At 44.9% G+C, this 12,973-nt stretch overlaps 1 protein-coding gene and 1 non-coding gene across 2 annotated transcripts in view; both read right to left on the bottom strand.

The window, feature by feature from the left end:
* The window catches only part of LOC126271950 (neural-cadherin), a 1,775,154-nt gene that overhangs the window by 1,466,096 nt on the left and 296,085 nt on the right, over window positions 1–12,973 (bottom strand). The window lies entirely within an intron of this gene.
* Window positions 7,916–8,021, bottom strand: LOC126274949 (U6 spliceosomal RNA). Its single transcript, XR_007550490.1, has one exon. It is a non-coding gene; the product is annotated as a U6 spliceosomal RNA (small nuclear RNA).

The raw sequence follows: 12,973 nt of genomic DNA on the forward strand, positions 1-12,973 counted from the left end.
GTGCTCTTGACTGACTAGGGGTCCGCCATGGATTTTCGACTGAAGAAGGGGTCCGCCAGCTGAAAATATTGGGAAGAGCGTGGAAAAGTAAACTGCCTTTATTGACAATACGAAACCAAAAATACTAATTGGATATGCACTATACACATTGGCCAGTCGCCAATACAGCTATGCTGGTATATAGAACGAGAATGAACAAACCTTTACAAAACAAAATACAAAAACGTCTGCCAAGTTCTCTACTGCGCTGTGAATTAAGTATTCATACACCAACAGAAAATGACACTTCCAAGAAAGCCAGAACGCGTTTAATTCTTCGCATGCATACCCTTCCGATGTGTTACTTCTGGCAACCTCCGTGGCAGGGAATGCACCAATTTTCTTGTAGTTTCCGACGTGATATCTTCCCATTCGCGAAGGGATGTCGTGTTTTCTCACTCGTGTTTCCAGCTCTCTCCACAAGTGTTCCATGCGATTCAGGTCCAAACTCTGAGCTGGTGTTTTAGGAGTGTGTGGAGTGTTGCAGGGCAACCACAGCCGGGCAATTTGCGCCGTATGTTTGCGATCATTGTCCTGTTCGAAGTAATAATTTCTAGGAAGACCCAAGGCGTCAACACTCTGTTGTAAGTTCTGTTTGAGAATGTTCGTATACACAAATCTGTCCAAGGTACCTTCTACGAACACTAATTTTCCGACACCGGAGGCTGACATACAGTCCCATACCATCACTCCACCACCTCCGTGCTTCACCGTGGGTTGAATGTTGTTTCGGTCGAGGTCTGTATTCGGTCTTCTCCAGACCAAGATCCTACCATCTGAGCACGATATTAAATTTGCTTTCATCACTAAATAACACAGTATCCCAGAAGTCTGATGTCTTGGATACATGCTGTCTCGCGAATTCCATTCGCCACTTCCTGTTCTTTTCGCCGAAGTAGATGGAAAACCGCCTATAAACCATCCACAGACTGGCCGGTTCACCGGACCTCGACACACATCCGCCGGGCGGATTCGTGCCGGGGACCAGGCGCTCCTTCCCGCCCGGAAAGCCGTGCATTAGACCGCACGGCTAACCGGGCAGGCTTGGGTAGTCTATGTACCATCTCCGCCTGTTGCTGTTTGAATAACCGATTGCGCTAACAATTACGCAGCCTTCCCTGAACAGCTCCTAGCTACAACCTGAATGTAATGCTGTATTTCCCCCTTAATACTGGAATCCGCGACATGATGCAGCATTATGTTTCTCCATACGGAAACACCTGCATGATTTTCAACAATGCTGGACATGTCCTGATATGGCGAGATGCTCGGGTGCATTCAGTCCTGGTCATTTTTATGCATGACAATGCGCGATCGCATCGTACACGGCAGCTGGCGGAGTTCTTGGAACAAGAGGATATTCGGCGAATGACCCGTTCTCCTGACTCAAATCGCATCGAGCACAAGTCGATGGAGAACTGGAACGCCCTACCGCAGAAACTCCCTACCAACTTTGTGGCCAGCTTGGGAGCACCTTGCAGAACATACATCGTATGGTGACGATACAGCCTATTAAGAACATGTCCTGCCTTTTGTAATCTCAAGGAAACCATTATGAATCATGGAGACCTCAGTGTAGTAAATGTCTTTATTCAAAGTGTCATTTCTGTTCTGTGTCCTCCCCGATAGCTGTCAGCGCGGCGGTCTGTCACGCCACAGGGCCCGCGTTCGATTCCCGGCTGGATCGGAGATTTTCTCGGGACTGGGTGTTGTGTTGTCCTCATTATCATTTCATCATCAGTGGAAGGCAACGGGAAACCACCAATGGAATCACTTCCCTAGACGCTCATGCGGTGGAGCTCTCTGACGAGGCTTCCCCCAACACAAAGTTTTTTAAGTTCTGTTCTGTGTAGCCTTAATGATGTATTACAGGTACATGCTCTGACTATCTACTTATTCCGACCATTCTATGTGGGTGTTGCAGTTTTAACAAACTCTGGTGATTCTGTAGATACGAGGTGAGACGAATGGGTGTGTGTCGTGGCAGAAGAACTTTTCCTTCGTTTTGCGTCAGACAGCACAACTCCGGAGGAAGTTCCAAGGCACGGCGTTACCTTCCGACGGGCGTTAGGGGTCGGGGGAGGTAATTCAGAGGGAGTGGGTGGGGTCTGGCTTATCAGCCGGCAGGCGGCGCGGTTGGCTGTTAAGGAGCGAGATAGGCTGCCAGCCGGGCGAGCCTTTCATTGGCGGACGGAGTGATGACGCGATAGCGCCTGGCCCCACCTCGCTACACGCACAGATACACCTCCCTGGCTTCCCAACTTGTCAGGAGCTCCGGAGTTATCTGGCCAGACAGACGCACGTGAAATTCGCAACACAACAGACACCGTCCAAGAAGCACGTAGAGGTTTCATCACTCCCTTTAGCTTCTGTGCAACCGTAAATTTATCCTCACGCGGTGTATTAAGCTCATATAATTTACCACAAGCGTGGGCTGCAGTCATTGTGTAACAGAACTGAATGTCTCAGACTATTAAATCTTTTTTTCTCTCTCTGTTATTTTTAACTGGTTGGTAAATTCGGCAGTACTCAAGTGCAACTCCTGGTTTTTGGTATAGAATCACAGGTAAATGTTGGTATACTGTTTACGTTATGCCTGGTTGCGCTTGTTCTCACTCCTTGTTTAAACACATGCTAAATGCAACAGGTGCGTCACGAGCTGTCATTTGACTGGAAATGCGAGTAGTAACACTGCACTTTCGTATACCGTTTTCACTGTCATATTACACGCGAGTGATTGTGTGTGTGTGGGGGGGGGGGGGCAGGGGGGGGCAGAGATACAGAGGAGGGGGAGAGGGGGAGACAGAACGGGGGAGAAGGTTCCCTTCCAGAATAACTGGGTAAAGAGCATGAACGCTAATCACTTTAGAAAAAAACTGAGGTTTCTGATTTTTGAGGCGAAGTTGGGTGTATTGCTGTCATACATCTTGAGAATTCGGCTCTACTGAATCCACTGTTGGAGATATTCTCTATAATGCTTTTTCAGTTCAGAAAACAGCCCACTGTTCAACCAGCTTCTGTGAACCGCGAGTGACTATACCTCGCACGGACTTCATGGCAAAGACAGATCCGATGTCAAGGCAGTCACTATAACAACAATCAGTACATGCTTTTTTGTTTGGTTCTAGACGCTTCAGTCTGGAACCGCGTGACCACTACGGTCGCAGGTTCGAATCCTGCCTAGGGCATGGATGTGTGTGATGTCCTTAGGTTAATTAGGTTTAAGTAGTTCTAAGTTCTAGGGGACTTATGACCTAAGATGTTGAGTCCCATAGTGCTCAGAGCCATTTGAACCATTTGTATTCGAAACAACAGCGAAGAGTTTGATTGCAAATTCCACGAAAGAACGGGACCCTTAACCGCCTTTTTATATCACTTAGGACAGCCCAAACACAATAAAACGCAAGAATTTGCAACTGAAGGCGATTTCCCACGTGCAACACAACAGCTGTTCGTCACCTCATATAATTTCACTGCGAAGGATTTACTGTCATTTCACTCACGTTTAGAGTGACAAGATTGTCACTTATAGTTAAGGGAAGAAAGTATTTATATCAATGCAGAAACTATTCACAGTTTGAAGGCTGCTATGCGTCCGTACACTCCTTTTTCGGAGAAAACGCTTCAAGACACTGTGGATTAAAATATTCTATTCACAACATGAGAAGGTCCTGAAGAGTTTTAGCCAGCTCAGTTAAATATTTCGTGGATGTGAAATAAAAACGTTTGTATGACATTTTCAGTCTTCAGTGATTATTTTATCAAGGAACTGAATTTTGATATCAAGGTGTATTGTGAAAATAAAAACTCCTTTCAAAATGCCGATCCTTCACGATACTGGTTCTGGTTCTAACAAGGTTCCTTTGAAGCGTATCGATTTTTTCGTCCCGCCGATTTTTTCGCCCCGCCAATACAGTTTTTTGCCGAAGAATGTAGGTCTTCTTCTACAGTGATATAGTAACCTAAAATACTGGTGATTTAATGCCCTAAACCAATCTACCATATTCTGCCATGAGATGTCCTATATTACCACTTTTCCTGTAACATCTAATAAGAGAGGTTCAGGCATCTCAATCAGAGAGACGTCGACAAAGGAATCTTCTATGCTGCCGACATGAGAAAGAAGACCGAAGCTCGGGGCGGCGAGGGCTTCTGCCCTGGGTGCTTGGAGAGCCAAATCGACGTCCATCAGGGGAGCGAGACCTCACAGGCTGCCGCCGGCACGGGAGGGGGGAGTTGTTTGAGATGCGTTTGGCGCCTGCAGCTGCCAGGCTGGAAAGAGGGAGGGGGCGTAGTAGGGGTTGGGAGGGGTGACACGGACCTTTTCCCACGCCACGTGATTGGAACGGCGCGTCCCGCGCTCCGACTCCACGCGGAGTCTCTTCCTTCCATTTCTGAACTCGAAGCGCCAGTTCTATACCTCTTCAGATTTTCTTGGCCTCTCATTGAGGCTAAAATCGTCTAGGTTGTTATACCGCGTCATGTTCCTCTCCAGTCTCTTCTTACACCATCGACGTTTCGACCCCTCTGCTGGGATCATCTTCAGGGTCTTCTCGTTTCACCTACCGGGAAAACCAGAAGATTCAACATGGCTGAAATATCGATTGTGTAAGAAGAAACTGGAGAGCAACATGACGTGGCCTACCAAGCTTAAAGATCTCACCTTCAGCACTATATTCTGTTCAAGATTACTTAACGATTGACACTACGGCAAGAGAAGGTAGTCGCGGGGAGCAGTTGCCGAATACCGCGGAACACGCGTTATCTTACGCTTCGTTCAACTTGCTCAAACTCGCAAACTATTCATTATACGAAGATGGAAGTGCACGAGTGTGTTCTGAAAGAGCTTAACTATGTTTCCATTTTAGTTTCATTTACGGTAAGAAGTTTTTAGAATGACGTACAGAAAGTATATGACGACGCCGCTGAATTTTCGACATGCGGAACTTTTTTTTGTTCTTGAAGTTTATGAACATATTATAAGTAGGTTACTACTGCGAATCATGGTCACTGTATTGGATCCACGTGGCTTTTGATGTGCGTGCTTGTTTTCACAAAAACCATATTTATTAAATTATTTTGAGTGCTGTGTACCCTGTTATTCATTCGTTAATTTTTTAAAACAATCATATACAACCGTTCGCTCGACGAAAGATCCGTACCCAAAGGCTGGAAAGTTGCACAGGTAAAACCAATATTAAAGAAATGTAATAGGAGTAATCCTCAATATTACAGGTCCATATCATTAACGTCGATATGCAGCAGGATTGTGGGACATGTTATGTTCAAACATTATGAATTATCTCGCAGAAAACGGTCTAGTCAGCCCGGTGTGGCCGACCGGTTCTAGGCGCTTTAGTCTGGAACAGCGCAACCGCTACGACCGCAGGTTCGAATCCTGCCTCGGGCATGGATGTGTGTGATGTCCTTAGGTTAGTTAGGTTTAAGTAGTTCTAAGTTCTAGGGGACTGATGACCTCAGATGTTAAGTCCCATAGTGCTCAGAGCCATTTGAACCAGAACGGTCTATTCTTGACACACAGAGTCAACAATGATTTGGGAAACATCGTTCTTGTGAAACACAACTAGCTCTTTACTCACATGAAGTGTCGAGTGCTATTGACAAGGGGTTCCAAATTGATTTAGTATTTCTAGATCTGCAGAAGGCGTTTGACACTGTACCACACAAGCGGCTCGTAGTGAAATTGCGTGCTTATGGAATATAGTCTCAGCTATTCATGATCTCCTGCCAGAGAGGTCACAGTTCGTAGTAACTGACGGAAAGTCATCGGGTAAAACATAAGTGATTTCTGGCGTTCCCTAAGATAGTGTTACAGGGCCTTTGCTGTTCCTTATATACATAAAAGATTTGGGAGACAATCTGAACAGCCGTCTTAGGTTGTCTGCAGATGATGTTGTCGTTTATCGAGTAGTAAAGTCATTAGAAGATAAAAAAAATTGCTAAGCGATTTAGAAAATATATCTGTATGGTACGAAAATTGGCGATTGATCCCCAATAACAAAAAATGTGAGGTCATACACGTGAGTGCTAAAGGGAACCTGTTAAGCTTCGGTTACACGATAAATCAGTCAAATCTAAAGGACGTAAGTTCGGCTAAATAGTTAGGAATTACAATTACGAACAATTTAAATTGGAAGGAACACACAGAAAACTTTGTTGGGAAAACTAACCAAAGACTGCGTTTTATTGGCGGAACATTTAAAAAATGTAACACATTTACTGAAGAGACTGCCTACACCACGCTAGTCCGTCCACTTTTAGAATACTGCTGCGCGGTGTGGCTCTGAGCATCGGAGGTCATCAGTCCCCTAGAACTTAGAACTACTTAAACCTAACTAACCTAAGGACATCACACACACTCATGCCCGAGGCAGGATTCGAACCTGCGACCGTAGCGGTCGCGCGGTTCCAGACTGTAGCGCCTAGAACCGCTTGGCCACTCCGACCGGCTGCGCGGTGTGAGATCCTTACCAGACAGGGTTAACGGAGCACATTAAGAAAGTTCAAAGAAAGCCAGCACGTATTTTATTATCACGAAACAGGGCAGAGAGTGTAACTGAAATGATACAGGATATGTGGAGGACATCATTAAAACAAAGGCGATCTTCGTCGCGGCTGAGTCTTCTCAAGAAATTTCCGTCACCAACTTTCTCCTCCAAAGACGAAAATATTTTGTTGACGCCGACCTGCATAGAGAAAAAAATTACTACAATAAAAGAAGGGAAATCAAAGGTCGCACGGAAAGATAAAGGTGTTCGTTTATTTCCACGCGCTGTACGAGATAGGAATAAGAGAGAATTGTTGTGAAGGTGGTTCGATGAACCTCTGTCAGGCTCTTAAATGTGATTTGAAGAGTGTCGACGTAGATGAAAAAGGGCGTTGTTCACATTTTGGAATATGGGTAATGCTAACGTGTGAGCTATCAATTCAAGGTAGTAATAGACTTGTCTATTCTGATTCATTACCTGTTTTCTTGATATTAGTTGTTTCTTAAAGATAAAAGGGGAATGAAAGTGCAAATTTAAATTTTCCCTGCTCATTGATTTTAAAAGTTGCATTTGAAAAAAAAAATTATATAATAAAATTGTTTAACCGATTCTCTTGTAAGGCTAAGTGGGATTCACGTGTCGAATTTTTTATTTAAATATTTGTGTGTAATAAAAGCTTGAAACTTTGTTCATTGGAATGTCATTATGTAAGCCTGTAAACCCCAGCACCACCGCTCCATTGCTACGTTTCACAAACATATAGCTACGTTTGTAATTAGCGCATTTGAATCACACGACAGACAGCTGAAACAACATATAAATTACAAGTCATGCAACCGCAGTTAATGAAAATAGAAATACAGACAACGATGACACGTTAAAGAAAGCTGTCTGAAACTGAAGCATAGTGCAATTGGGAAGTGTAGTGGGAAGACTGAAAGTCTGGCAACCGCGGCTACAGGTCTAGATGAAGATGATGATTGATTTGTGGGGCGCTCAACTGCGCGGTCATCAGCGCCTGTACAAAGACCTAATTTTTACTTAGTCCAATGTTTAACTCAGTCCAATCAGGCAACTGTCACTAATGATGATGACGACGACGATGATGATGATGATGATGATGAAGACAACACAAACACCCACTCTCCGAGCAGAAAAAATTCCCAACCCAGCCTGGAATCGAACCAGGGACCCCGTTATGTAGGGGCAGCAACGCCAGCCACTTTTTTTAAAATCTCTTTTTGTTCGTTTCCGTTCGTTGCATCTGCTCGGGGTGGATGTCGCAAGAAACCCGTTTCATTTCGTCGTCGATCCATTAATTCAGTTTTTTTTTATTATTATTACAGAGGGCAGCTAACCCTCTGACCAAACCCGCTGAGCTACCGTGCCGCCATTTGCGTGTCATCCTTGGGCAGGGGCCATGCTAATTTCCTCTGTATCGTTCCAATTTTAGTATATCTACTGCCGAAGCAAGTACGCCACTAGACCACGAGCTGCGTACGCTACAGGTCTCCTGGGATTGGCTGAAGCCACAGTACTTCTTCGTGTCTGTCTTTCCTAAAGTAATTTTGAACAGGGCGTGGCATTAAAAAGGCGTAAGAAATCTCACTAAATATCCATCAATTCAATGTCTCTGAGGCGACAGCAGTGTTTCATTCAATATGGAGAATGCAGGACAAACCGCGTCAAGTAACACATTCTTTATTGCATCTGCGCCTACACGACACACTTCCATGGTTCTGTCTTCAGGCCTAATTTGAAAGTTTTACATTCTTTTCTATTACTTTCGGGCGAGGCGAGCTCGTGAAGCGGCGCTTTCACGTAACGAAACATCTCAATCACTGAATACCAATCAAAATGAAGGGAATACGAGCTAAGCGAAAGAACAAACTTAACAGAAAAAAAGGATAAGACGTTTGTTTAATGTGTATTATCGACCACTGCAGAGCACTTGGCACTTTATTTCGTTCGAGGTGAGCCCGTATTACTATACAGAACATAAAGGGAAGACTGATTTTGTTATCCAGAGATAAGCTGGCACCATTTACTCTCCCGGTGGTAGCCCCCACGGCCCGAAGTTACATCTGAAATCACTAGAACTAACTCAGCCCGGAGATTGGACCGACTTTCGCACTGCTTCACTAGTCGCTATCCTGGTCGAAGTTTAATGCCGTTTCCTTCGTCCGAGCTTTTAACTGACTTGCCTAGCCGGTTGTATTAGGATCTTCGGTTTAGTATCGATTCCGGCCTCCAGTCAACCTCGTATTAGCCGGCCGCTGTGGCCGAGCGGTTATAGGCGCTTCAGTCCGGAACTGCGCTGCTGCTACGGTCTCAGGTTCGAATCCTGCGTCGGGCTTGGAAGTGTGTGGTATCTTTAGACTAGTTAGGTTTAAGTAGTTCTATGTTCTAGGGGACTGATGACCTCAGATGTTAAGGCCCATAGTGCTCAGAGCCATTTGGACAACCTCGTTTTTTTCCGTATATCAAAGCCATTGGCAGACGTGAAAGAAACCTATTACTGGCCGTAAAAATATAGTAAAAATTGTCTAGGTTCGACCGAGGACTGAACCGAAAACCGTTCTTTTTGTAGTGCGACACTGATTTTAGACAAAGACACTTCGTACTGAGATTCAAAGAAAAGCGCTTCTAGTAAGGATGTATTTACATTTGCCAGTTTACAAGTTTGTGATTAACTATTCTCTAGTGATTTTGGAGTTGCGCAGTTGCGGTTGAAAGACTGAAGGTTCTATCGCCGGCAAGTTCTGTAATATTTATCTACCACTTAAGACTTATTCCATTTCTGGCAACGTTTGTTAATGCGGAAAATGCCGACTCGCCCTGGTTGGGAGTCCCACTATGACTTTCTGGATAAGTCAGTTCACAACAGAGGAAGGGGATAGGATGGCACCTGAAACAGGACCAGGTCTAGTAAAGCACTATCATGTTCAAACAAATCTTTTACAGAAACATAAGGTTAGACCGTTTTTAGACCAACAAAGAAAATACGTCGATCTGTGAAGGATAAAGGCCCTCCTTTGTTAGCCTGTGCGGTAATGTTTCTATTGGAACAGCCAAGATAAGCGTGAATACATGGCTAAAGGAACAAATGGCTCTGAGCACTGTGCGACGTTACTTCCGTGGTCATCAGTCGCCTAGAACTTAGAACTAATTAAACCTAACCAACCTAAGGACATCACACACATCCATGCCCGAGGCAGGATTCGAACCTGCAACGCTAAAGGAACACAAAAGTCTGCCGACTAGGAAAGACAGACAACTCGACTGTAGCAGAGCATGCTCTTCAGTCAGGAAGTCAAGATTTGTGAAACAAAACTTTTATCTAAGACGACGAACTATCATCCACGGCTATGTAGCCATTGAAATATATAAACATAGGCATAATTTTGATAGGAAAGAAGAGACCATAACTTAGTGACATATGCACAGTAGCTCTGTAGCGAAATAGCTTTTTATCTTTGACAGTATGACAATCGGTAGTTAAGTTTTATTTTTGATAACATCTCTGCTTTTCAAGTGTGTCTGGCCACGCCCTTTTTTCTACAGTACGTATGTCGCTCTGAGAGTCCGACCCGTCCGTCAGCAAGAGTCAACGGAGGAGCAACGCCTCTGAAGATGTCCAGCGCCGTTCAGACCGAAACGTTAGAAACAGAAGAGTTTCGTCGACCACAACGAATTCGTGCGGCGGATGAACCATCGTGGGATGATTGACCGGCCGGCCAGCGTGCGGTTTTTAGGCGTTTCCAGAGCTGGTTTAGGCAAAGGCTGGGCTGGTTCCAAATTCCGACATGGAAAATACGATACAGTACCAGTCAAACGATTCACAAACAGATGGCGCAGAGGACTTCCCTCTCTTAGGTTAAATGGCTCTCAGCACTATGGGACTTAACTGCTGACGCCATCAGTCCCCTAGAACTTAGAACTACTTAAACCTAGCTAACTTAAGGACATCACACACATCCATACCCGAGGCAGGATTCGAACCTGCGACCGTAGCGGTCGCGCAGTTTCAGACCGTAGCGCCTAGAACAGCTCGGCCACTCGGGCCGGCGCCTCTCTTAGGTTACCTTGACGATTGGCGTCAGGTACTGCAGCCGACCACAAAAGTTAACTAACAATAAAAAATAAAATTTGCCACATTCCGTAGAAGCGGATCCCTGATGACAGGATATTAACTCATCAGGTGCCAAACGCTTCTCAGACATCTCCCCCCTCCCGTCCCGGCGGCAGCCTCTGTGATCTCGCGCGCCTGGTGGACGTTGATTTGACTCTACAAGCACACGGGACAGAAGCCCTTGCCGCTCCAAGTTTCGACCTTCTTTCTTATGTCGGCAGCGCCGCAGATTACTTTGCCTCTGATTGAGAGACCTGAAATTTTCGTCTTAGATGTTATAGGAGAAGTGGTAACATAGGATATCTCCGAATGGTGTCACTTAGCGTAAGATATTATGTCATCAGCATTTTAAGTTGCTAAATCACTCTAAAAAGAGGCTTGTTAATCAATGAGTAAAACGTAACTGTTACAGCAGTTAAATTTCTTTCCCTATTTTGTAGTTTATCGAGTTCTGCAAACATCGATGGAGGATACGAACAATACACTAGAAACACAAGAGGCAACATTCACTACATTTAGCTATATTACAGACTGACGTTTCGACAGTCTTCCTATGCACTCTGTATGAGGCATGAATACATCAGGTACACTGTAGCGTGACTATGTTTTCACACTGTCTGCTACGGGTCAACAGGAAATTTTGAGACTGTTTCTTTCTATACTGCTCACGGAAGAGAAAGTGCACCGGCAAGTAAGTAAAAATATGCATTGTCTTACCGCGAACAGCAGTCCGTAACAGGAAACACTCACCTGGAACAGAACCAATTCGATAATTAGTTTCGGCAATTAATATGGGTGTTATTATAAAAAAAACTTAAAATATTCTAGTTTAGGCTTATCCAGTAACATAAAATAATGTCTAACCTTGAAGCAGTTTCAGACAGAAATAAGGGACTGGTACTGCAAAATACGCTAAAGGATTACAATTACATTATTACAATAAACATGATCATCGGCCACTTGCCATTCATTACTGGCTAAAAGATTCCTCTACCCCAGTGCCAGCCGCCAGTGACTCGCATCCTTCTGCTTCTGCATATCTTCCAGTGTGAGCTATTCAGCTTTACTAGAAGTCGTCGTTTCGGTCTGTTCTCGTGTTATGGAATTTAGCAAAGATCTTTAAGTTTGAACGTGGTGTTATAGTCGGCGCACGAGCGATGGAACACAGCATCTCTGAGACAGCGATGAAGTAGGGAGTTTCCCGTACGACCATTTCACGAGTTTACAGTGAATATCAAGACTCCGGTAAAACATCAAATCTCCAACTTTGCCAGAGAAGGATCCTGTAACGGCATGACCAACGACGACTGAGGGGAATCGTTCAACGCGACAAGGCTCGGCGTGCTAACCGTTCAACGAAACATGAACGATATGAGCCCACTCGTGTATCCTTGATGATTGCACACGACACCAAGCTTTACGCCTCGCCTGGACCCGTCAATAGCGACAACGGACTGTTGAGGGGTGGAATCGTGTTGCCCGGTCGGACAAGTCTCCTTTCAAATTTAATGATTCTACAGAATCCGCCTCGATTACAAATAGAAACCGGATGTTGACCTAGATTTCGGGGCGGATAACCACGTCTTCTTCGGAACACACTAAACTACAAACTGCCTAAAAAGGCATGGTCCAACATGCAGTTTGTAATTTTAGTGTGTTACGAAGAATGCGTGGTTATCCGCGGCGAAACCTAAGTCAACATCCGGTTTCCATTTGCAATCGGGGCGGATTCTTTACAATCATTAAATTATTAACGATTGCTGACGCGCTGCAGTGTTAAAAGTCCTCCTTTCAAATTGTATCGAGCGGATGGATGTGTACACATATCGAGACAACCTCATGGATGCATGGACCCTGCATGGTAGCGGGGGACTATTCAAGCTGGTGGAGGATCTGTAAAGGTGTGAAGCGTGTGCAGTCGGAGTGATACGGGACCCTTGATAAGTCTAGAAACCTCTGACAGGTGACACGAACCTATGCATCTTGTCTGATCACCTGCATCCATTCATGTCCATTGTGCATTCCGTCGCACTTCGACAATTCCAGCAGGACAATGCGACACCCCACACGTAGACAACTGCTACAGAGTGGCTTCAGGAACACTTTTCTGAGTTTAAACACTTGCGCCGGCCACTAAACTCCCCAGACATGAACAGTATTGAGCATATCTGGGATGCCTTGCAACATGCTGTTCAGAAGAGATCTCCACCCCGTCGTACTGTTACGGATTTATGGACAGCCTTGAAGGATTCATGTTATCACTTCCCTCCAGCACTACTTCACACATTAGTCA

The sequence above is a fragment of the Schistocerca gregaria genome, chromosome 5, assembly GCF_023897955.1.
Source record: "Schistocerca gregaria isolate iqSchGreg1 chromosome 5, iqSchGreg1.2, whole genome shotgun sequence".
NCBI lineage: Eukaryota > Metazoa > Arthropoda > Insecta > Orthoptera > Acrididae > Schistocerca > Schistocerca gregaria.